This window comes from Neopelma chrysocephalum, unplaced genomic scaffold, assembly GCF_003984885.1.
Source record: "Neopelma chrysocephalum unplaced genomic scaffold, ASM398488v2 Primary Assembly neopelma1_70, whole genome shotgun sequence".
Lineage (NCBI taxonomy): Eukaryota > Metazoa > Chordata > Aves > Passeriformes > Pipridae > Neopelma > Neopelma chrysocephalum.
The window spans coordinates 7,490,636-7,517,693 of NW_020897730.1; the positions used below are offsets into that span (position 1 = coordinate 7,490,636).

Below are 27,058 nucleotides of genomic sequence, written 5' to 3' on the forward strand. Positions count from 1 at the left end.
GACATGGCTTTTCTGCTCCCTCCTGTGGAAATACATCCTGTGGAGATGTACAAGATGTGTTTGCTATGATCCTGTGTTGTTCTTGTTTAAGAGAAGGAAGGTCTGTGTTCTTATCCCACTTTGGTGTCCTGTTGTTAGCCTCTGTCCATCAGGTTCTCAGTCTGCAAAAAGAAAATGGTTTCATTTAGCCTAAATCTTGACATGTAGCCTAAAATTTCCTAAATAGCCCTGAAAGTTTGGCTATGTTGCCATCTGGTCTCAATTTTTGCTCTGTAGTAGAAAACAACCCTCAGAGATATGAAGGAATTATTTTTTTTACATTTTTTCTGCATGTATCAGGAGGGTGGGCTCTTATTTAAACATATATACACACCAATCTCATTAACTTTGACAAGTATTATAAACTGTAAATTACAGAGGACACAAGCATAATATAACCCTATGTCAGCTTTTTGTTGTTAAAAGAAATTTCAATAAATCCTGCATTGTGTGGGAAACTTTCTGAATCTAAACCAAAAATAATACTTGCTTATGCCCTTGGGAATCAATACTTCAGATTTTATGCAGCTCCAATTAAAACATAGCACACAACAGATACTTAGGCTCAAAAAACTCAAAGTTTTTTATATAGTACAGTATTCATCCTTCACTGCTGGCTTATTCATGAATAATGGATATTTTATTTGTTATTTAGATAAACAATTTTGTGTCTGCTCCACAATGTTCTGCTGTTTGTTCAAGTTGTCAGAAGTTGCCCATACTTCGTGAAGTTAAATAATAGTTAAAATTAACAAGTTGTTTTGGTATCTCCAGGAATGAATGGGAAAGCTAATGAGGGCAGAGCTTCTGAAGTATGTCTGCTTCCAGTTGCTGGGGTCAGCAGCAATTTTGGTATCACATAAGTGGACTTAACAATTTCTCATCTAGAATCCAAAATTTAAATACAGTTGCAGAGATAATGTCTCCATCTGTTTTCTCTTTGGTGGGGAAGGAAATTATGTCAACTATCTTCTGTCCATCTCTTGTTAAGCTTACATATACACTTTTTGCTTGCATGCCATAAAGCCAGAAGAAGCATATCAAACTGGATCTTCAAAATAAGTTCTGTCTCCTTTGCTCATTGAACTGTCCATAAAAATGTTAGTGAAGCTGTGTGTGCTGTTGTTAAATCACTTATATATCGGTCTAGCCTACGAATTTGGGATAATAAAGCAAGATTACTTTTTCAGAAACTCGTTAAACTTTACTGAGTTGTATTATACATGTAATAATTCTAAGTTTTCTACTGCAGAAGTAGAGATGAGCAGTTTGTTCCTCTGTAGTTTAACAGTTTATTTCGATGTATCTGGTTTTGTAACTGAGAAAGGAAGATGCATGTGATTCCTCTACAAGCTTCTGAAAACCTGGAGCTTGCAGAAGGTATGACTGCAGAGTGAGGTGAGGGCATGCCTGGATAATGAAACTGAGCCAGAATGGGCAGCAGGATCAGAATAGATATAAGGACAGGAATTTTTCTGGTGTGTGTCAGCAATTATGTTGAAAGCCCTGCACTGCAAAGGCTGGGGCTGCCAATTCCTTCTGTCTGTTGCTGCATTTTCGTTGTTGCCACCTCACACACAGACAGGAGCAGCACACACAGCCATGATCCATCTTTGGTTTGTTGTGGAGACATGGTTCCTACTGAAAAATTAACACCCCTAAATTTAGAGCTGCTTTGTGAGTGCAGAACTTCTCAAAGTTTGGCCCTACAATCCTTTGGGCTCTAATTCTGTAAAACAGGGTTAATCACAACAATTTTTTAACCTAGATTTTGAATTTTGAAGTCTTGGTGGCAGAGACTGCCTTTCATAGAGTTCCACTGTCAGAGAAAATATTGAGATGCCTCTTGATTAGATGTAATGAGTAACAATCACACACAACACAAATATGTCTTAAATGTTTCTAAATTTCTCTTCCCTTCAGCAAAGGGAAAGCATTCTCTCCCATGTTTATTTTATCTTTTGGGCTTTTTCTATTCTTATGGTTTGTTGGCAGGTGAAATGTTATTTTTTTTTTGCCAAATAAGTTTTACACTTCTGTAAATCAGGACATTATAGCTTCACAAAAAGTTTTTCTTTCTATTACTATTTTGTTCACATTAGTATATTCCAAGCATCTTTTAATATTTTCTTTCCTGCAGAGGAAAACCAAATCAAATCTACATGTTGTCACTCAGAGCAAATTGACTGGAAAATACCAGTTGCTGCTGTAGTTAAAAGTAACACTATGTTGTTATAGCAGTAAAGGGTAAAAAATCTGCAGAGTAACTGAAAAGTGTGTTTCATAAAGAGCTGCATGAAGTTATTTTTGCAAATGTCATTCAAAAAATGAGCCTGTACCCTTTCTTCAAATATATACCTGATTTTTCAAAACTCATTTATTATTAAAGTGGTAGCAAATAACTAATATGACTTATTAAAAAATGACTTGTTTTCATAAGAATTTGGAAATTATTATTGGGTTTGGTCTGATGCAATCAAGGTTATTCTAACTTTATGTGTCTGTTATATGGAGCAGAACTCTAGGAGAAACAAACATCTTATATTCTAATTGAATTGAACAAATGTATACAAGAGATTCATTTCTTTATTATTGCTTTTTTCAGGAATAGTTGTCATATCAGACACAACTTTTATTTCTTTTTCTCTCTGACAATTTCAGCTCTGCATCTCTGGGGAAATAAATCAGCAGAACATTGCCTGTGTTTTTTAGGAGCTGGAGTCTGTGAGAAAAGAAAGAAATGCAGTATTGCTTCTGCTGGTTTAGCCAGTCAAATTTATTTCTTTCACCAGTATTTTTTCTGATTCTTTGAAGATCTCTGTTGACCTACTATTCCTTCGGCTTTCTGGCGTGGAACAGACACAAAACACAGCATTGCAGCACAGAGGGGCCTTTGCTCCAGAAACCCTGTTGCTTTCTGTGAGGAGCATCAACTTTCTGGTTCGAAGGATGCACAAGCAGTTAAGTCAGCTGACGAAGGCTGCAGCTCACCCTGCTGGGCATATTACCCCTGAATTTCTCCTTGATACAGGATCATTTCAGCTTTACCCAGTGTTCTGTTTTATCTGTTTCACCTGACAGCTGCTCTGTTGATATTACACTTCCTGCCTATGTAAGGTCTCATCCTCTTTCCTCTGATACCAGCAATGGAAAACTCTGGCATTAAGGACCATACCCGTGATCTCTTCAGTGCTCTGGCAAGGCATGGCTGTGTAGTCAGATCAGATGATCCAGCTCTACCTGTGCTCTAAGTTAGAGGGATATGAGCCAGGTCTTTGCTTAAAGGAACAAGTAAGGTCACAAACAGGCATCCCTCATCCTTTCTCAGTGGTTAGATTAATGAGACTAACAGCTAACAATTCTAATAACTTTGAAATAGGTATGTGTCCCTGGCTGGAGCACACCACTTTCCCAGTTCCCAGGCAGAGAGAAGTGTGAGTTAGAATACTGCTTTGTAGACAAGGACTTTTCTGTTTCTGTTCTTGTCTAGTCTATATACTCTGCAGAGTCTTGTCTCGTTCTTCAGAAGGTTTACAGTTTTCTCCTCTTGGAAACAGGTAATATCAACATTTCCTGTTTTTTTTTAAGATGGATCTTGTTCAGCCACCCATTGCAATATAGCTTTTACTAAACTTCCTTCTGTTCATGCAGTAATTTTTTGGGTGAGAAATACCGATTATACTCAATTTGTGTTACTTTAGTTGTTGAATTTTTGTTCTTGAGTGAATACAAAAGTTAAGACCGTGATGCCTGGAGATGGACTCATTGGTGAGCTAACTCGCTTTGACAGTTTTTTTTCAATACACTTATGTAGAACTAATTGTATGGGGGGTTCTTGTTCTCTGGTACAAGTTTGCCTTCATTCATGACAGCTGACAGCATGATGCAAAATGTCAGGAATAATTAGTCAACACTTGCTAAAATCTTCCTGAGAGGTCATTGGTCATCCAAAGCAGCCATGCAAGAAAACACATAAGCACATTGTCACTAAGCTTTGGGGAATAAAGTGCTAAAGTAATCTGCAAAGATACATAGCCTATTTTACTATACATAGGGGATGCCTTTCAGTAGCCTCAATTCCCTTGAATCTGCTTCATGATTTTCTTAAAACACTTTTAGTCTCATGGGCTTAAGTTCTGCCTTCTCTTTTACCACTGACTTGTTGTAAACAATCTTGATGCTAAAGCTTTTTTTTTCTCTTGTGTTTTTTTTTTTTTTTGAGAATGCATCTGGCACTATTGCTTGATAGGATGAAAGAATTCCCAGGGCAAATCTATGCATGTGCAAGTTTAAACTTTGGATTCTGTGATCATTCATACTACTGACATTTCATTCTGTTCAAGTTCAGGGAAGTTCTATTTCAAATACAAAAGCAGGATGAGAAAAGATCGGAGGAGAACTCATCTAAAAGCTGAGATGAATGGCCTTACACCCACTTGTAATTGTACAGCACCAGCTTTAGGTAATAGGGTGTTACGTTTTTGCATTTATAAAAGGATAATTGGCTATTCTATTTCTATCAAATACATTTTGAATACTGAGTTCCACTTGACAGTTATGAATTTACAGCTGTATGAGTCCACCTGTTCCTATTTTTTTTCCTGACAACAGCAAAAATTGGACTAGAAAGGTTCTCAAAAACTTAATATTTGCCAGATCTTTGAACTCAATCTTTTTCCACTGCTGCAATAATTTAAAGGGAAGGTAAAAAATAGCTGTATGTCCTCCTTATATTGTCCTCCATCTTCTACTTTTTTAGTCCTTGCAAAGGATTTTGAAGCCTTTAGATGCTGCTACTGTCTCTGTTAAGACATTCTCCTGGCCAGTTTTTTCTGGGAGAGTCAAGTGATGCCCTTGGATGTTCTGGGCTAAAAGAAATGTCCATGTGCTTCCTGAAACCAGCCACCCAAAAGGCTGTTGTACTGGACAGAATTGAAGCAAAGGAGATTTTGTTAAGACTGTTTGATTGCATCCACTTTAGAGATTGCAGTGATAAAATAGTTTGTCAAGAACAGTTTGTTATAGTGGCAGCACCAGAGAACAATCCAGATACTACCTATAGACTGCAACAAAGAGATGCAGTGGGAAAGATTTTCAATACAAGCAACTTAAATCCTATATGAATTTCTAAAATAAAATGTGATAAATAGCCTGCCTTAGTGCATCGTACATTCATATTGATAGTAAAAATAATCCTAAAAGCCATATTAGTGAACAATGAGATTCCAAAGTTCCTGATTTTAAAACAGGTAAGTAGCTGAAATTCAAGGAAGTACAAAATTACTGGGGAGTTTCCTTTCAGATAAGATGAAATTAAGCAGGTTACTCTGAGAGCTGGATGAAACCATAAGTTTAATTAATTAATGGTTCAGGGCACAAGACTTCTGATAAAGCAGACTCTTTGTGGAAAAGAAAAAACAATAATAAAATGAATTTTTACACTCCCAATAAAATTAATTAAGTACTGGTTGCTTTTAATGGGTTTTACCCCTGCTGCCTTGCCCACCCTTACCTGATTTGCTAATTAGACTACATGTCATCAAGTGATGATCAAGTCTCCTTGTAAAAGGAGTCCCTGCAGAGACTGTCTGACTGCCTTAGGCTGGAAGTTTTCAAAAACAGTTAGAAAGAGTGTAGCAAAAAAAAAGATTGAAGCTCAGGAGAAAGCAAAATGAGTGAGTACAAAAGGAACATGGATTTTTGAAGCAGCTAAGTTACTAAGATGTGGTTATAATTGTAATATTTTATTAACCTACTAACTATACAGTGAATTTTCTTTCTTCATCATCTTTATAGATACCAGTCTGTGTTCATTAAAGTGAATGGTTAAGCTTTTATGGGCCAAATTTGTAAGGTTGTTTTGACAAATAGATTCCTATTAGAATGAGGCTCCTAAATGCTATTTAAAGTCTCACTAGGTGCTAATCTACATCCCTAAGCAGTTTTAAAAGTCATCACATAATCATTTTTATTAGGTCTGTGATCAGGTCTTCATCATCCAGGCTAAAGGAAAGAGAGGTTTGGGTGATCTAAATAAAGCACAGAAGATACGTAATTTAGACAGCAGGAAAATACAGTGAGAGTTCATGAGTTCAGCTGTGGTGTTTACTTAGTTCATATATACTGGGGCTGTTCGGAGACTCTTTTCATTTTTAAAATCATTCAAGTTTGTTTGGCTACAGTAGAGAAAAACTTGTTTAAAATTAACCTGATCCATAGAAAACCAGTAGCACCTGTGGATGCCAGGTAGGCTTCAGTCTGCAGCAGAAATCTAGGGGCAAAGCAGTGGATGGGGGACAAAGGAAGGCTGAATTCTCTTCGAGCTCTGTAGTTGGGGTGATGACTCCAGCAACCTTTTTTCCTTTGTGAGCTAAATCTTTAGTGTTACTATTGAAAAGTGAATATTCAAATAAGCACTTGTAAGTTCATAAGGAATTGTCAGGTGTGGTCAATGCATGGTCAGTCCTGTCTCAGGCATCAGCACTGTAGCCCAAGGTAAGAATATTGGAACAATGCAAAGATATCGTTTTGTCTTCTGTTGCAACCCTTTCACTCCACAGAAATGTGCAAACCTAGGAATTATTGAACTGGGGACAATATCTTCCTACTTAATGACTCTTGAACAAATCATAAATAGAATAAAACCTCCATCAGCTTCTTTTTGAACTCTTTGAGTTTTCCTCTGTCTTTGGAAACCTAACCCGTGGTATCACACCTGGCACTAGCTTTACCTCTGGTGACAGGAAAAACAAATGTGATGCTACAGCCACCAGCAGAGTGACCAGGGAAAGTACAAAGGAGCTACATCACCTGCTTCACATAGGGCATTCATGTTCTAAGACCTTTTAGAAGCCCTGTGCTGGCCACAGATTTGTCCTGTTTCTGTCCCTCAGTGTCTGTTTGTCCCATGGGGTAGTCAGGAAGGTCAGGCAATCTCTGTCAGGTTAAACTTTGGGACAGCTATTGAAAACAGAGATTCTACAGAAGTGCTGGATTTGATTACCTCCTAGACCAATGAAATTAAAGCACTACTGAAGCTCCTTGGAAGGGAAGATTAAAATTTTTCTATTAAATTGAACTCCTTGGTCAAAGAAGTGGAAGATTCTAAGCAGGCAATGTATCAGTGGTTAGAGAAGGTAATTATCCTTGAGGTAGTAAGAGAAAAATCATAGCAATTGAAAGCTTTTACCCAAGAGAACAAAACTTTTCCTATTAGAAAATCTTCTAGTAGTGCCTTAGAGATTAGAAAAATCAAGTTCAAATACAGAATAAAGATGATCATGTGCTTCTCTACACTTTATACTGTGAGATCCTGTAATACATTAACCCAACCCTTCTTTTTTTTTTTCCTAGTCATTTAACATGCATTTAACAATGTAGTAAGTTGCAAGTAGGGTGTTTTTTTTCTTAGATTCTTTCTCATGGATTAAGAAACAATTTTTTTTTTTTTTTTGTGATGTGGGGAAGAGGGAGTCACGCACACATAAGGTGTACAGTTTTAGTATTCCATTTGAGAATTGATCACATTTAGATATGGTTTGGATATTCTGGTCCTGATTCTCTGCCCTTTGTACCAATTTTGTGTGGTAGCTAAATAGTGATGCTTTCACACACTTGGGGTCCCTGCCGGTAAATGTGCTTGAACCCCTACTGTCTTCATGTTGCTGAGGGGGGTCTTTTGCTTTAGTGAATACTATTTAAGTTTTTTCGCTCTGCTGATGACATCATCATGTCAAGTAGTGTCCTTTGAATTGAAAGGCTACTCCTGATCAAGCCAGTTTGTCAACTGGTTTCAGTTGTTCCACATTGCATTTCCATTACTGATCAGTTTGTGGATGGAATGATTGCCAGCTCTCAATAAGAACAACTGGTTAGTGATGTTCTTGATTTTTCTTTTTGTTCTGAACAGCAATTCTGTCATCATGGCTTAAAAAAGTTAGCATGTGTTTGTTAAGGCATATTAGCATGTCCATGTTCATGTTTTTAGCACTATCATTCTGATTATTTTATTCTGCAGAGGGTGAATGTCAATTTACTGTTTGTTCTGTCACTTTGGATCACTGGCTTAACCCTAAGAAAAGACTTTTACAGCTGAGTATTAATCACCAAATTTATGAAGGTTTAAGAGGCATGAAGAAACCAGGAAGAATTGGGTACCTTTGGAATTTATATTGCACATTTGTCTAGATCTTCATCAACAAACTGTGTTATTGACCTGTATTATTGAAAGGTAGCTTCATATCTCTGTTTCTCTCTTAATGTGCTTCTGTGCCAGGGCTTACAAGAAAATATTACAGCTGGTAACTGGCCTCTCTGGATATTTTGTTTGGAACCCTAGAACTTTAGAATCCTTTTAGGCAAGTCCTGCCCCTTTATGGACATGTACCAAGCTTCAGGGGTCTGCTGACTATGAGTGTCTGCCATGTAAATTAAACAATGTGGATTACCTGCAGTGTCTTCAGATAACTGCTGACCAATCTTAATGTTTGGTTGTCATGAGAAAATGGAAAAAACCCACATAATTATTTCATTTTCAGACCAGAGATAAGTAGGAAAGAAAAATATGATCCTGGTACTTAGTAATACAGTGAAGGTGTCTGCAAGGTGCAATTTTCCCTCTCAAAATAAGTAGCTTCAAGTAATGCATAATGAGTGTGAGCTGTGAAAGTGATGAGAGCATTGTTGAATTAATAAGGATACTCTTTCCCTGTAAATTTGTTTCTTTCATTATTTTATTCTTTCACTTATAAATCACAGGATGTTTGTTAAATATTCTTTTCTTCAAGCACAAGTAGCTTATCAAATACCATACCTAACATGCTTTGTGGTCTTTTCTGTATCTGAGGCTTAGCATAAGAAATGTCAGAAGAATAAATGTTTTATGTTAGACTTGGGGCTAGAAATATAACAGGCTTTCAGTAATGATATATGATCAGAATTATGCAAAGATGATGAAAAGATCTCAGTGGAATTTTGTTCAAAAATGTTTCCCTTATGGGAGCATCCTATGAAACCAATTAAGAATAAACCCAAGAGGATTCTATTGAATTTGTTCCAAAGAGATACTGTATGTAATAAAGAGCAATTGCTCTTTTTGTAGGTTTTTTTTTTTTAATCATCCTTCAGAAGATCATGAATAATTATACCTCTGCTAGCAAATCTCAGAGGCTGGTTTTAAAAATCTGCCAGAATTTCCCAGAGGAATTAATTTCTGTAGGTTTGTTTTGTTCAGTATGATCATATTCTTTTGGATGATTACTCATTTCTTTTGTGATACTTTTGAGAATTGAGTATTTTCACATAGGCTTGAGGTAGAAAAGCCACATTATTTTCAAAATTTTGGTTCCTTGAGAAATTCACTTCATGTCTATACTTGAAAAACCCCCTCTACTATAATATACACAAAAATTGGCTGGTTAATAGCCAAGATGGTGATCAGCTACAATTTTTCTTAAATTGCTAAGAATGTCTAGTATATCCCAAAGGTTGTAGTTTTCTCAGTTGTCTGATATGATCCCTGTTCTCTGTCTGTTCTTTTATCAGGATTTTGCTCAGTACAGTTCAAATCTGTGCACCAGTATCAGAGATGTGTTAATTAGCCCTGTGATGGAAGTATTGTGTGGTTAAGCTGGTTTGTCCAGGCTTGTTCCTGTAGCTCAGCACAGTCCCCTGTGCTGTGCCACGTAAACATAGCCAGGGAGCTGAGCCCTGGATTGACTTCCATGGGCCATCACATGTGGGCAGCACACTGGCACTGAAGAACTTGACTGGTAGCTAATGGCAGCTACTTGTCCTAAAATGTCCGTGCTATGTTTGTGAGTCTCCGCTCTTCCAGATGCAAAAGCTTTTATAGGGCAAAAGGATTAGATGTTTTTCTGGTGGTTAATAGTTCTTATCTGGAAATTCAATAGTGGGAAGGAGTAGTTTAAGTGCTGTTAGCTCCTTGGGGAGGAGAAAGGAGGCTTTCCTAAGACAAGCTTTCCTGAAGGGTTAGGGTCTCTCCTACCATTATTTCCTCACTTTTCCCAACTGATTCTATTACTTTATGTTCTATAGAACTTTTACTATTAAGGATAGTTGCTATGTTTCTTGTTAAATCTGTTCTTCATGTATTCTGATTTGCATAAAATACACTATTAGGGGACCTTTGTCAAGCTTTGCTGCAGAGTAACTGGAACCTTGAGCAACCCTTATTGTCGTTTGAATGTATGAGATGTTCTGTTTCAGGTTACTTATTTGGAAAGCTTGGGTAACTGGATTTAACATTGGAGGTCCTTAGAAAGGACAAGCTGAATGGCACACTTAATAGAATTAGGAACTTATGGAATGTGTAAAATACTATAGTTACATGACTCAAACAGTTGAGATTTGAAATATTTCTGGACAACCTGCCTCTCTGCTGTACAATGGCCAAAATAGGCTACCTCTTCCTAAAGTATTTATATAGCCAAGGAACATGACTAGAGATGCAAATGACGTTAACCTAAAGAGAAATGAAGAGTTTAAGCAGTCATGATCACAACAAAAATATGATAGAAGGAAGAAAAAATTAGTCTCAGGTGCTAGGAAACAATGGAGCTATTTAGAAGCAAAGTACTTACAGAGTAAGTCAGGAGATACTGAGTTTTGAGCCATTAAGGGTCAACAGTCCCTCTACAGAAACAATAAAGTAGAAATGCTATAAGTATTCCATTAAAGTAGACAATGAACCTTTCCTTGGCTTGCCAAAAGAAGCAAGCTAGATGTAACACACAGACTCACTGTTTTCTCACATTTGTGAAAGCTGAGTAACTGGAAGAAGACTTGGCAATTGAATAGCCTCTTCATGTAACTCCTTAAAAGTCAATCACAACCCTTGTAAACTGGAGCTGGACAAAATGAATGCACTTAAACAATTGCTGGTGCCTGCCAACACAAATCAGCCAGCATCGATCAGTCTTACACTGCACAGCACTAATTACTATAGTTAGTCACTCAGTCCTTGTGCCACTTGCCTCACAGACTCTGCCTTCATATTGTCCTTTTAACCAGATTCTCCCACCTCCTTTTCACACTCTGTTGTTCTGTAAACTGCCACCTTTTCATACTAATACCTCTTTCTTTGTATGCTCTTATGGATCCATGGTAATGTTGAGGGGGACTGTTCCCCTCATTCTACTGGACACCTGAGCTCAGAAATAAATTAACCCAAGGTAACTTCCAAAGAGTGGAACCACCTGGTGCTCCTAGCCTTATAGAGACAGAAGTCTGACCCCACTTTGAACATGCTTTGAAATAAGAGGAGATACGTGAAGACAAAACTAAGGCTCATGCTTTGTACTGGCTCTTCCTGTGAACCTTATCGCTGTGATGAGCACTCTACTCCTTTCACTTACAGCTCCACTTTTTCTTTGCTGTAGAAAAGCAATCATTATTAAGGACCTGATGAACTAGAGCTGCCTCTCTGTCTGTAACTTAATTGCATGTGAATTTGTAGCCTTTACTATGAGCACATATGTTAGAGAACGAGGCACCTGCAGTCCTCATGAAAGAACAGGCCAACCCAATGTACACCCTGTTTGCTGAGCCATGGCTGTGACCCACGTGGCCAGAGAATGTCACAAGACAGCTGCTTCCAAGGGGTGGGCTGGCTGTGCAGAACACACACATCTCCTCTGGGATGCCTGCCTGACAGCAGTGTGACTGCAGGAGGGTTTGGGAATGGTTAAAGCAGACCCATTGTAGTGAAAGTACCTCAGTTGCACCTGGCAGTGCAAGGCAGGTTGGAAGGACTTCCTTTTTTAACTAGCAGGTTTTTATGCTAGGGATTTGTAAAAAAAATTGATTCTGAGAATAAGTGTTTCTTTCAGTGCAGTATTTACTGGCCTTTTGTCTAAGCCTGAAACAAGATAAGTTTTATGTAAAAGGGGAAAAAAAATTATATCTGTGAGGGAATTATCATTCTAAAAGAGGCACCTGGTTCCGAGGTAGATATACAGTGGAAAAAAATGTTCTTTGTCTTGCTGACACTTCTAGGAATAAAAACAGTTGTTCTGTTTGTCCTCCAGCACTTTATTGAACCAGAGCTTCAGAGCCTGTTCACTTCGAATTCGTGCTTAATGAAGCATACCTTGTATTAAGAGCAGCTAGATAGCATGATAGAAATTTCAGCTGGACCACAGAATCTGACCATGGCTCAAGCAGCAAAGACTGGCAAAGCTCAGTTTGTGATGCACTCCAGAGATTTCAATTCACTTCCTAATGACACTGCCCATGAATCACTGCCTACATAAGCAGAAGCCTGTTTCTGGGTATCAAACCCCCTTTACAAGAATCAAAGGATGTTTTAAGAACAGTATCAGTGAGGCACAATGCACAAATATTTTCAGAGAATCCTGTTACAGAATATGGAAGAAAAAAGTCTGGCAAGTGTTAAAAAACAGACTGACAGTTTTTAAAAGCTAGGGGAATATTTTTAATACTCAGCTCTTCATTTTTGAAGATATTAGAGGGGCTTTTGATGTCTTGGATACTCTAGGGGCTTTTGTAGACAGCACTGAGCCTGAGCTAATAAGCTGTGTAAAATACAAGGTGACTGTGGGGAGCATTGTACAGAGATACCCAGCCTGACTTTATACCTAAAGCAGCTCAGGCACGGCAGCCTTGACTAGACCCAGTTCTGTGCTCTGCAAACACAGCTGCTCGGCTTCTTGGCAGACCATGGAGTTAGTGCACCTGCATTTATTTGACAGCACACCTGAGGTGTTAAGCCCTCTCCAATTCATCTGCCTTTGCATCAAGCCATCTTGGGAGCTGCTTCACCTGTTGTACTGTTTATTCACAGATAAACTGCTGAAGGATTAATCTGAGTTGATTGTACTTGTCAAGTCAGAGAGGCTAATGAGTGGCTTACATTCCCATCTCATCCTCTGTGCCAAAAGATCCAAAATACCTTACAGAGTTAACTAATCAATATATAAAGTGCATTACACAACCAACATGTGTTTTGTTTCATCTAGTTATTGATCTTTGCTTGTTGACTGAATAAGAGTCTTAGTTTAACACTAGATGTTTACTGAGAACTACAGGGGAAGAAGGGAAGAATAGTATATGAAGAGACATAAATTCCACTGAGGTAGATAAACAGAATCTGATAACTCCATGTGATACACTGCTTAGTTTGGATTCTTCAGTTTCTAAAAGTCCACAAGTCCAGTATTTTTCTTACACAAGATGTTAAAAAAACCAACAACCAAAACAGAAGCAAGTGTATTAATAAGTGAAATCTAGATACTAGGGAAACAGTATGAGTTCTGTCATCCAAGAGGTTCATGAGGGATCTCATCAAAGTATATAAATATCTCAAGGGAAGGTATAAAGAAGAGGAGTCCTGGGTCCTTCCAATAGTGCCCAGTGACAGGACAGAAGGCAATGGGCACAAAGCGAAACACAGGAGACACTTTTTTACTGTCCGGGTCGTTGAATGCTGGCAAAGGCTACCCAGAGAGGCTGTGGAGTCTATTTTCTTGGGAGTATAAAAAACTATCTGAATGTGGTCCTGGGCAGCCTGTTTGAGGTGTAGGGGACCCTGCTTGAGCAGGGGTGTTGGTCAAACTAACCTCCAGAGGTCCGTTCCAGACTCAACCACGCTGTGGTTCTGTGATATGTGATTATCTTCGGAGAACCAGGGCAATCGTAAAATGGTTTAGCTTTTAAACTGTGGTGTCTTACCTGACATAGTAGGTAGTAATAATTTTTGGGTCTTGGGAAATCTATGTATTTCATACAAATTTCTAGCTATGCCATGAATCTTCTGATGTAGTCTGGTCAAAAATTTTTAAGCTTCCTTGGATTATAAACTATTTTAAACAGTCATCAAGATTATTCCCAACCTTCACTAGTCCCAATACCACAAGTCTCATTAAAGTTTTTGCAGTTAAAATATCACCTTTTAGAAATCTCAAAACGTTTTTCCTGAAGAAAAACTGGTATTTATTTTTTAAAAACAAAAAAATCAGTGGTGTGAAAAAAAAGTCTGTAAAAACCACAATACTTTTCTGTATATAAATGTCATATAAATGCAGAGTGGTCTCAATTTTCACACATGTTGTTGCATTAACATGTACCAACCACCTCTCTTGCTCTGTGTATGGATTTGCTGAACACACAATTGCTTTCCTTGACTGTGCATATGAGCAAAAACTCTTTGCTTAAATTGGGTCTGAATGCTCAATAATTGTATTTTAAATTGGAGAAAATTATTTGTTATTGTAACCTGATCTGCACAAAAATAAGTACAAAAAATGCATCAATCCCTTTATTTAAGACCCGTATTTTTTCTGTGATTACACAAGGGCCTGAGAATTGGACAATTTCCCAATTCAGAGGCCAACTAGCAAACCTAGATTTTAACCTTTATTGGTTTTAAAACCTGTATTAATAGTCATGTCCAGTGTCCAAAGCAAGGCTGAATCTTTTTTGTCAGCACTCCAGCAAATCACTCATACTCTTTCACCCTCCAGACTCTGATTTATTGTTTCTTCCTTTAGTGCTCCATCATCCATCTCCACATTTACTCCTGTTGCCTGTGATGGTCTGGTTGAAGGTTTTGTAATATCTGGTTGCTGGTCCTGAACCTTCTCCCACAGCTCCAGCTGCTGCAAGTGGTAGGATGACAATGTTTGCTCCTTCTTTTAACCTCCAATATTAGCAGACTTTCCAAGGAAGAACAGGTTGCCTGTCAGTTCTTGGGCCTGGGTGTGTATCTGTCCTGTGGGTATTGGTTTTCATCACATAGAGTTTCTGAAGCAGCTGCTGAACAAAGATGATGTTTCTGGATGAGACAGTCCAATTATGGCCAAAATGGTTTTCAGAAAGTGATTGTTCAATGTCTTGTGAAAGCCAACCTACACAAAAGTGCCCTAAAATGCAACCACTTCCAGAATACAGAGCAGACATGTTTCAAAATCCTAGCTAATTTCTTGCTCTGTCACCCTCAAATAAATGTAGTAGTTAGGTTTCATTTTCCCTGTGATAATTATTCCACTTAGAATGGATATATTTACAAAATAGTACAATAAATACCTGTCTTCACTGAAAATTAGCAAGCAAAATAACTTGTGTGTACTCTAGACTTTTGAGACAGCATAAATAAAATTGATGCTTCCTGCCTTAACAGGCTTTTTACCTCAACAATTATTTTGACTAAATGCCTCAGCTTTGCCTTGGCATTTACTTAAGCAGCAGAGGACACATATTCTGCAACAATACTCCAGTCTCTGAATGAGCTCCCTCAGTTATCCTAAATGGGATTGAAACCAGCTGTTTAGGACAAATGACATTTATTTATTGTGAAAACAAACCTAAAAAAGACAATGCTGCCATTAAACTGAAGAAATATAGGGGATGCAGACTTTGAACTCAAACTTCTGTGCATGCTAATTTCAGAATTTCTGCACTCCTTTCCCAGTTTCAAGTGTCTCATCAGCTCTGCAGTTGTTGTTCTCTTCTAAACATGTAGGATGGCAATACAATGCTGGTGGCTGACAGCTTTATCCTTGGATGTAAGCTCTAGTTCTTACCTTTTAGCTGCCTCAGAAGTATTTCAGGTTTAAGAAAATAAATAAAAATGTCACAATCTAGAAATCCCTGGAATGAGGTCTTGCCTCGATGTTGGATTGTCCTTGTAGGAGGATCACCTTGTCAGAGTGAAAGTAGGCATCAGCATTTAGATTTTGCTCTTTAAAACATAATGTGCTAGGAGAAGCTATGAGAACTGTGCATTTCAGAACTACTCTTGCTGTTCTGCCTGTGCCTCTCTGCTTCTTACTGTGCTTGATTTTGTCCTATCATGAGACATCCCCCACCGGTATTATATATTTTCAATTCTTATTTGTGTAAAACTGAGGCCTCTAGTATGTATTGTGGAATTTTGGACCATAAGACTAATTGAATAGATAATATGGTAGAAAGTATTTCTAGGTCTTTAAATATTTTTGGAAATTCATAGTGCTTCTTTACCTGAAAAAAGACATTTCATTGTATGAAATACTTTAATAATACTCAGCTTAATGTTCAGAGGGTTCAGAGCAGTCCTAGACCACTGTAGGTCTGATCCTAGGGTTATTGAAAACACAGATTTTTATAGTCTTAGATAAACAATATCTTTTTTTAATATTAAACTTACCTAATATATAGAGATTGTCATATCTTTTTATATTTGTCATGTATTTAAGGAGAAAACTATATTCAGTATAAATAAAGAATTTCATTAGGACCTGATTGTGACTACTGCAATTATCTGCTTTCTCTGGACAGAGCTATTCACTGTTAGACAACTGGATGTCACAATCTGATTCAGTTTGCAAATGAACTGTGTGAGAACAAGATTTGCTTGTAATGGCAATATTTATGATCTGCAGTAATTGTATTCAGTTAGTCATCTTGCTATATAAGCTGTTATGTTGGACTGACCACAGGCAGGGTGCACACACCATACAGTAGAAAAGATAACTGGAAAAGTTTTTTTAGATCCATTTCATAGGTGTAAAAGTGAAGAACAAGGGAGGATGAAGAATCTTACGAAGATGAGAGGCAAAAAGGTCTAGGTTGGCATATTTGAGGCTCATCTCTGTCTGCTCTGCCATGTCACATTCCAGGTAGAATTCCAAGTGTCCTCCGTGCAATAGTCTACAAAATGTGCAGTAGGAAAGATTACCCCCAAAATCTTACAAGGGAAATATTAAACAGGCCTCAACAAACAGCTAAAGATCAGACAGACAGTGGAAAGCAGTGAGGCGAAGCTGAGCAGCTCGATAAGGAGCAATCCCTTCTTGAAACTTTTATTCCCTGCAGAATGGCTGTTTCTATCTTGAATAATATTATCACTCATGAGTGACACAGAAGAAGAGTTCAGAAATGGGAGGGGTTCTTTTACTTGAAGAAAGGCAGACTGTGGATGTCACTACGGCAGGTTCTTCCAAGCATTTAATCTCCAGAGAGATTAATTGAGTATTTGGTTCTTGCTGGAGTTGCTAATAGTATAGCTAATTGAGATGGTGATTCCTGTTGTCATAAATATAGAAAGAATGAGGCAGAAATGTACTGCAGTTAAATGTAGAAAGCTCTCAGGTACCACAGTAAGGAGGAGATACAAAAATGTGTGTAAAATGAAGCAGTACAACCAAACCTCTCCATAAACTGAGCCAACCATCTCTTTAACAAAAAAATACTTTTCTTGTTCTGAAGATGTAACTGAGCTTAAAGCATCACTGAAACTCTAGCATCTCATTCCTGCCTATCTTATGTGAAGACATAAACTTCACAAACCAGATCCATAGTTTTTGCCCTCTTCATTGACCACCATACTGAAAGATAGCAAGAGTAGACTGAATCCTTCCTTTCCTTTCCTTTTCCTTTGAAAAAGCAGGTAGCAGAGCTAGAAAGGGTGAAAAATAAAGCCCTGCTTACAGATTTTTAGTAATCCCAGAAGAACTGTTGCACTCTTTCACTAAATGGTAAATTTCTAAAAGTTTTGCTTACATTTCTGCATGAACTCTGTTTTAAGGATGATGTTTGCAACAATGTACCTAAATATCTTCTTCCTCCTTTTATCCGTGATTACGTTCAGGGAAGTTGTAGTTTTTTCTTTATTTTTTAAGGTCATATTAGAAAGACATTTTGAACCCTCTAATTTAAAACACAGAAAAAAATACCTGTTTTTCCTCACTCCAGGGTCTGTAGTAATTTTTGTGTCTAACACACATCTCTGTCAATGTCTTTTTGTAATGCCATAAATTTTACAGCACATGACATTTTACAATTTGGAAATTTGGAGATAGCTGTGTATTAATTTCGTTTTACAAGAATCTTTTACATAGATTAATTTTTCTTTCTGAACTCCTGCAGCAACTTTTATCACTCGTATATATCTGTAAATCCCTTTTTGGTGGTGGTTTCATTTGAGGAGACATTTCTGACTGAGAAGTTAGTAGGATTCACACAAGTCCCACTGAAAAAGTTGCTGTCTCTAGTAGCTTCGCTGCTGGAAGGCACTCTTTGATTCCCTTGGTAAGCTTTCCCCTAAGTCCTTTCATGCACAAGCAGCCAGGGAAATTTAAAAACTGCCTGTGGTCTTATTTACTAGTCTGTCTCATTTTTGTTGAGAAGCATCAGATTGTAACTTCTTTCTTGGGGAGAGTGACAGAAGAGGCAGGAGGACTGTGAGTATTGCTGACCTGGGCAGGGAGCAGTGTGGAAGCTGGCAGAAAATGTTTCACAGAATCACAGAATATGCTGAGTTGGTTTGGAAGGGACCCACAAGGATCACCAAGTGCAAAGTAGGGCTAGTGTGTGATACAATTTTCTTTCTTTCCTCTTTTATTTTATCAACTAATGACACACAAAAAGTATAAACCTAAATTGCACTGAAGGATGAGGGGAGAGGGAAGGCAGTCAGGCATTGCTTTCTAAGGAGGGAAGGATAATTAGATTTAAAAACTCTTTTTCTATTAAGAAAACAGCCTTGGAGCCATGCAGGCCAATGGTGGGCCCAGCCTTGCTGGTGGCATGCTCAGCACAGCTACTCCTAAGTAATGTTTCAGACCCTCACAAAGTTTTAATATTAGAGAGGGAAAATGACCAGATTTAATCACATGTTATGCTAAAGGGGATAACCTTTCAGGACTGCAGGAAGTATTATTTAAATATGTCTTCTTGGCCCTCCTTAGGTAAAGAGGAAATGGAACTTTATACAAAAGTCATGTTTATATGAATTTGGAGTATAAGGGATTTATGAAGGCCTGGCTACTGTAAAATTCATTCCTCCTGTAAGCCGTTATCAGTGAAAATTAAATCATGGACCAGTAGATATCAAGAACTATGAGGCAAATCCCTTAAGCTGATGTGCCCAATGCTATTAGCTTAACTTCTGTAATAATACAGCTGTGTTATTCTTTTAAACTCAAAAATTGTACACAAACACAAATAGACAAGGTGGTGCTTGGACAAAGGTGGGACTTGATGAACTTTTGAGGTCTTTTCCAACTTAAATGATTCTGTGAATCTGTGAAGAAAAAATGTAAGTTATTTTATAGGCTATTTGAGGCAAATCTCCAAAAATTTACTTAGGTATATATTTCTCCTCTTATACATAAAATGGATTTTGTTATGCAGTCCAAATAACAACAGGTCAATAAGATGTTAAAAATCAATATCTGTCATCTGTTTATACATATTTAATTTGCTCTCAGTCATTACATATTTTGACTTGTGTTTTGTAAGACTTTTTTAGGCTATTGCATATTTATAGAGAAGTATGATAATGCTTTATGACATTTTGCATATACTTGACCTTAGTACGTGCAGATTTTTGACTGCATAGGCAAAGTTATTTTCAAAGTATATGCTTTATCCATTGTATATACTATATTTAAATAGCAGTTGGAAAAGTATTTCTGTGTTCTTTGAACTGGGGAGAGTTTGAAGTTTCCAGAACTCCAGCCAGCCATGGGATGCTCTGCCACTGAAATCAGTAGTGCAAAGTCTACTGCTGCTTTCAGCATTTGTTGTGTTCAGCCCAGCCCAGCAAGGGCTGGAGACAGTGATTTGGACGTTCATGTTAAGCTTTTGCTTGTCACTGAGGCTTCTGAAGTGGGAGATGAACGCTTCTGAAAATCTCAGAGCTGAATTGCATCTCATCTGAATTTGGGAACTTAACTGCATGTGGCTAATGAAGTGTCTATGTTGAGTTTTTACTGTGCTGTGATTTGTAGATCGTATCTTATGAAATCAGTGTAACATGTTAAAGAACCTGAGGAGCCAACAAGGAGGGGAGCTTTAGACAGAGCAGAAGGGAAGAAGCAGTCAGGTGTATTCCTGCATGTGATAAGATCTCATATATCACTTACATGTGCTAATGCAATTCATAGGCAGGGGACTCAAAAGTATGTTTTTTCCCCTTGCACTATTTCACATTTTATGTGTGTAATACATGGCATATTCATCCTTCTCTTTAATATTTTATCATCTTTGATCACACCAAAATGAAGCGTGAAAATAGATGGCTGTTAAATGTAAATACCAACAGCTCTTCAAAAAGTTCCCTTTCCCTTGCTTCCCTTTCTCTATTTTCAGCAGCAGGATGAAATGTTATGTAGATGTTCTAGAACTGGACTGAGTTTTTTGACATATGGCATATTCCTCCTTAGGAATTAGCAAAAGAGCTGACAGATACGGACCAGATATTTAACCTTTGCCACCAGAGGCGTGTTAATGTTCAAGGGTTATTGTTCAGGAAATGAGACCATCCCAATAATTGGTGAAATAAAGATTACGGAACATTACCTTTTATGTGAAATTCTAAAATTATATTTATTGGCCAATTCACAGAAAGTGCCATAGTGACCAAGAAAATGAATCTGGCTTTATACATGTAGAGGACGAATTTTAAAATAACAGATTTATTTCAATTATGCATTGAATCAGTCATGTGGAAAACATATGGATATTAACAATGTTGAATTCATAAATGACTGTGCAAATTGACAAGACACCACTATGCCATGGAAGGGGTTTTGTACAACTTCTTCCCACTATATGTAAAGTTAGGTTCCATGTACTGTATTATGTGTCAAAATTTACTGTACATTTTCATATAGAAAGGGTTGGGGTTTTTTTTACACAGCAGATTTGTATCTGTTCAAAAATAATTTCATATTCACCTTTTTAATTGCATATAGTCATTTAATTCATCATACTGCATAAATGGTATAGATTCATGCTTTCAGAAATGCAGTTAGCATCTGCAACAAGACATTTCAAGATGTGGTTTATGGTTGTTTCACATAAACATTAAAATATTTCATATAAGAGCATCTCTCCTGAACTGAAGAGTCTGTTGGTTTGAGACATATTTAAGGAGTCACAACCATACAGCATATCTTTATTTGAATCCCTTCTCTGGTATATTTTTATTATCAATAGAAGTGGCCACAACTACACAGAAATTGGACTGCTAGGAAGCAATCCCAAGCTACAAAATACATGCTACCAACTGCAGTTACTGCTCCTCAACAAGAACTAATACACCAACATGGAAGCAATCTGGGAAGTGATGAACTGTTCTACATTTTTGCAGGCAGATAAGTATCACTTTTACTGTCAAGCTATGATGAAATATGAAATAGAATTGTCCCAGCCAACTAGAGCACAGCTGTTACATTCAGCATGATGAGAATTTCTCACTCTTCAAAATCCCACACTCTCAGTAACATATAAAAGTTTTAATAACTATATGGTTAATTTTAATTAGAACAACCCCTTTCACCAAACTGCAGCAATACTCAGGGTGAATGTCTGATTCCTGCTCTGCTGCTCCTCACATTTTAAGTCATGTTTTACAGTTCCTTGCTCAGGAATTACTCTTCTTTTCTCTCTCCCTTTTTGTTGCAGCCTCCTCACCTTACAAGGCTCATTCATCTTCCCACTAAGTCTATTAGACTTCGGTTACTCTTTGAGCAATGGCTCGTTTTGGAAAGGTGAGCAGAGAAGTGGCAAGTGACCAAGAAGATGGCAATTTATCTCTTCCTACAATATAGTTTGCACAATGCTGATTGACACCTACTGGGGACAAAGATGTGCTGAGGGAAGTGTAGAGTTCCCCAAAGTCCCCACTGGAAGCCTTTGTGTTCCTGCTCTCCCTTTCACACCAGCCCTTGTAGACAGAGCAAATGAGGACAATGGTTTTATTTCCCTCGGGTCTTAGTGATGCAGTGGGTCTTTGAGCACAAGGATTTCAGTTTTGGGTTGGCTTCCAGGTGCACAAGGCAGGAGCAGAAGGAGGAAACAGATCAATTAAAAGACCCAAGCTGACTGTGTACATCCTTCCTGCTTGCCTGAGTGATCAGGGTTCTGAGCCAGAGAACAGAGGTTTGCTTGAGGCATGCTTGCAAATGAACCATCTAGTCATCATGCCAGTCAGAGACCATAAATGCATCACAAATTTGCAATATAATGCTTGGCAGTAATCAGAAGAGCTGGCACAATTCTATTTCTTTGCAGCAGTTAGCACATGGCTGGAAATCTTGAGTACTTGTTTTAGAAAGCAGGTGCATTCTACCAATGAGATTTGAGGAGAAGCAACACAATCTGTCTTAAATGAACGTATTCATGATAGTTTAGTGTAGGGAGACTTAAAAGCATGGGCACTTGAATGACACTGTCTGGTTTTACAATAATGATAGCAATCTCATTTTTAACAAATTACAACTTTGTATTATTGTTTGGTTGGCTCCAGCATTTATTGGTTGGCTTTGTCAAATCATGCCGATATAAAAGACACTGCCAAATTCATATAATGAGAACTTATCCATAGATTACAGAAAAGATTTTTTTAAAAAATCAAGTTTCAATTTATTGTTTAACCTTTGACAACCAGTGACACACACCAACACAGAGCACTTAACAGAGTGAACTGACCGTGACTAATGTAAGGAAATTCCAAGGGCTTAGTTTTTGTATTAATGATGTTTCATGAAAAGGTAAGAAATATGAGACTGAAGGAATGAACTGGGACAAGGAGGGATTCACAGCATCTCTAATAAATGAGCAAAGGCAATGAACTTGATAACTATCTAAAAATATTCAAAGGATATAAATCATGGTTAGAGGAATTATTTAGAGTGGTGCAAAAGGGTATAACTGGGACTAATGAGATAAAAATTACAAAAAGGATTATTTAAATTCATTTTCAGGAAAAGCTTTCTAGTGGTGAATTCTAATAGACTCTAGAACAATCTCCTAAGGGAAGCAGTAGAAGCCTCAGGCCTAAAAACATTTAAGTAGGTTGAAGCACCCCCACTCCTAACACTAGAAAATATATTCTAGGAACAATTCTGCACTGTTAGCATAATACTCTACCTATACTACTTTTTCTGCCTACTAATCCCTATTTCTAGGATTTTATGAGTCTAGAAGCAACTTCTAAACACACTGAAATTTAGATGAAACAGTTCTTAGGAAGCCTAACCATACTGTGTATTACTCTGCAAAGCAATAACCCACCATGTTATATCTTTCCATCCCTGTTGTGAGGACCCTTTGTTCAGAACTGCCTGTTAACCACAATCAGGAATTTACTCAAGATTCTGGTGGTGCACTATTTGTAACAGAATATTGAAAACTCTCATCTCTTTTCAGATGCACCTCACATTTTTAGATCAGTTTGTGGAGAAGCCAATAAAGGTGCCAACAGCTGATTCTGAGAATGAAGGTAATAACTTCAGCTCTCGAATTTGTTCGGGATGATCGTTACCCTTGAAATCTTTTTGTATTATGTATATTTTCAAAAATCAAGAGTCTTAACTATGTGGCCACTTAGGAGATTGTATCAGCACAAAAAGTTTATTTAAGGGCCTTCACAATACGTAGTGTAGTCTGTCTTGGGTGTCCCCAGTTCTCTATCAAGCCTACAGAGTATGTTGGTTGTAGAAAATCTCTAAAACTAATCAACACAGTTGTCTGTGTCCAAAAGCTCCACTGCTTACTTCAAATTAAAACGTGTCGTAACTGTACCCTTGAATTTGAGTCACAGCAGACAGAATGTTTTGCCCCAAACTCCCATGGGCCTTCCTTGGCCCTAAAATTTCCTACTTTAATGTACGCACAGTGTAGCAACATCTCTCCCAGTCTTGCTCCCTCCCCAGCTCTGCTGGAGGTAATGTAACTGTAACTAGAGACAATATCAACCATGCTAAATACCTGGAGGTTCTAGTTTGTTACCACAACCACCACCTCCATGGTGTGATTAAGTAGGTGATTTTTTTTTTTATACATATATGTATACACACGTGTGTGTGTGCATACACATGTATGTCATCTCAGAACCCTTCAACATCCCATATTCATTCTCTTTCTTGTTCATTCTGATAGCTGTAGTTCTGGACATGAAAACAGCATGTTTTCATTTGCTTACCATTTGATACTCATGCTTTTAATGTCTCTTTTTTTCTACAAGATTAAATTCCACCTTTTTTCACATCAAATTTAACTCTTTCTATTATTCATGCAGTATTATCTTCTACCTTCCTGTTCACTCCTACCTAAATAATAACTCAATTTTATAAAAGAACTGGTCCATTCCACATTCCAAAGAACCTACCCAGCTAAAACAACCATCTACCTTCTCATCTTTATGTGTGCACGTTAAGCAGATTGTAGACAAGAATTTACTGCCAATTTCAGTACTGATTTGGAATGTCATGGTAGTCACAGATTTGGTCAGCGTTGTCTGATCAAATCTTTTGTATCTGTTTATATATTTAGGGGAGGCAGCAGTAGAAACTAAAAAAAAATATTGTAATTTTAATTTTTTTTTCCCTTAGGATATCCTGAAATCTTCAGCCAAAAATAGATTTATGGCTTAATACCTCTAAAGACACTTGAAAGAACTTTATATCCAATCAGGAAGTTACACACCTCTGAAAACCCAAAACTGTATCCAGATTTATACAAAAAGAACAGGTAGGGCTGCAGAAAACCTTTTTACTCCCATGAAATTTACTGGGTTTCTAAAGTATGAGGATAGAATATGGTTGTAAAACCTTTGTTCCCTATTTGGAGACAGCTTCTCTCCGCGTCTGGCAGGCTTTATGCACCTTGCCTAGGGAAAGCTGAACTCTTTTACTGCACAATGTACTTAGCTGGGAAAAAAATCCTCCTGCTTCTTTGTTTTCAGAGCAGATATAAATAGTGACAATACTCGGCCATGTAGCTTCAACAGCTGATGAATGCACAATTTCCCCACCAGTTAGTGCTAAAAATAGGAATGAGGGCTTTTCCTGAACACTGTTTTAATGATTGTAGTGCTTCATGCTATTGAGAGTGTTTCTTTACAGGCAATAACTAATGAAGCCCCAACCCAAAGTTCTTGACTGTAACCATTGTGTCATTCCTTTGGCACTTGCTCCACAATGAGGGCTATAAGCAGAGCTGCAAGAGAATTATTGAACCATAACACCACCAAGCTCTTTGATGATGCTTTTTATCCACAGGGCTCACAATGCTTTGTGAAAGATGTCAGGATCACTATTCCTATTTGCCAGCAGAGACATGGAAACTGTAAATACCGAACCACTGTTGATACCTACTCAAAAGGCAGCAAAATGCCTCTAGGGAAAAAGGTTACCTGATCTGGTATCTGCCTTTTCATCACCAGGAATGAAGTTATGAACATACAAAACCTTCTGGATTCATTTTATTCTGCTGAGCTTCAACAATGTGGACTAGAATTGTTTATTGTTTTAAACCCCTTGGTTAGACAGAGGTTTATGAAATTAAAGATGTTATTCCCCTTTCACTTTTGTGCTGTTCAAGGATTTTGGTTTTTATTTTATGATTATGTCTTTTTTAGGGAAAAATAAAAACAAACTATACCAGGCTTGAACCTTGCTACTCCTACAAAGGTAATGAAGTATAATTACTTCCTGAGATATCACTGGAGTAATTTTCCTTATATATTTAGCAGAAATATTTATTGAGATTCAGTGTGTTAAGAGAGTACGAGTTTTGCTCTGCTGTAATTTAGTGGTCATCTTTATTCTTTGTGTCTTTATTCTCCATACTAAAAAAAAACAGCTGGATTCTAGGAGAGACTAACAACCTAGAGCTGAAGCAAAGTCTGATCACTGGATACACAATCTTTCATTGGTTCATCTGAGACTGACATCTTCTTCAGTGGAAATCTGAAACGTGCAGCATTAGGGAACCTGATACATTCCAGTTTACACCACTCCCCAAACTGCTTGTTATGTCTTTCTCAATTTTTTAAAAAACATTTGACCCAAATGTACAAGAATCTTACAGGATCACTATTTGCTTCTGAGTGCTGTAAAAAGTATTTATTTTCTATTACAAAGTGTTGCATGGTTTGGACATAAGCATGGGAGTGCTGGTTTCTGTGGGAACACCATGATCTCTGAGGGACAGGGCAGCTGTGACTCTTACGCTATTTGCAGTGGCACTTCTACACTGGGAGGTTTGCAGACTGTGGCAATGAGGCTGTGGCATGAACAAAGCCTGTCATTCTCCCTGAGGAGGGAAAAACCTAACGTTATTGTGTGTTTGGTGATACTGGCTGAAGCTTGAGGAAGATTATATTTATACAGCACAGCATCATGCACAATTAATAGGAATAAGTTTAGTGATTTAAAAGGTGGTTTTATTTCTGCTGTCTTTGACAATCTTTTTAATATTGGTTTTTTGTTGTTTGCTTGGGGTTTTTTCTCCTGTCTCCTTAGATCTGCCCAACTGCTGAAGGAGAACTTTAAGCAGTTGTTCACTAAAGGTCAGCAGCTACAGGGATCAACCAGAGATGCTTTAATCCCAAGACTTGTGGTCAAAAGTGAAACATCTAGATGAGTCTACTGCACATTCAGGTTCCCCCAAATATTTTCACTATTTTTATTCAGTAATTTTATCAGGGCAGAACTTGATGATACCAGGATATCTCCAGTCTAAGGGGGATATCCCTGAGATATCAGGGATATCAGGTTTTAAGCTATTCATTCTTTCACATAGTCAGCATGTGTGAATTAAGGAAAAAGGAAGAAGCCCTGGAGATGTACTTAGAGAGGGAGAGGACATAAAACTAAGTATCATATGTTTTTGCAAACATCCTTAACTTTGTATTCCAATCTGTATTCCAGGATGCCAGGAGCAGCTCAGTCCCACCGGACCTTTACCTGCTGTCACTCCAGTACAGTCTTCCATTCCCCTGTTCTGCTAAGCCTGGAGGGTTGGAGTTGGAGTGCTGTGTGTGCTGGCACCAAAACTTTCAGAGGAGGAAGTGTTGTTTCCAAAGTGCTGGGATCCCTACCAGGTAAAAAATTAAAGCTGCCTCTGAGGCTACAGGTCAGGGAAAGAGACAGCTGAGACACAAAATAGGTGCAGGGCTCAAAAGGCTTTGCCAACGAGAACTAAGGGCTGCTGCTGCATTACCCTCTGACCAGTCCTTCACCTGGGGCTAATGATCTCCAATGCCATT

At 37.9% G+C, this 27,058-nt stretch overlaps 1 long non-coding RNA gene across 1 annotated transcript; it reads right to left on the reverse strand.

The window, feature by feature from the left end:
* On the reverse strand, window positions 1–26,637 carry LOC113968977. Its single transcript, XR_003534698.1, has 3 exons — window positions 20,564–26,637; window positions 4,195–4,197; window positions 1–12 (listed from the first exon to the last, which is right to left on the reverse strand). It is a non-coding gene; the product is annotated as an uncharacterized LOC113968977 (long non-coding RNA).
* Window positions 26,638–27,058: the final 421 nt, after the last annotated feature.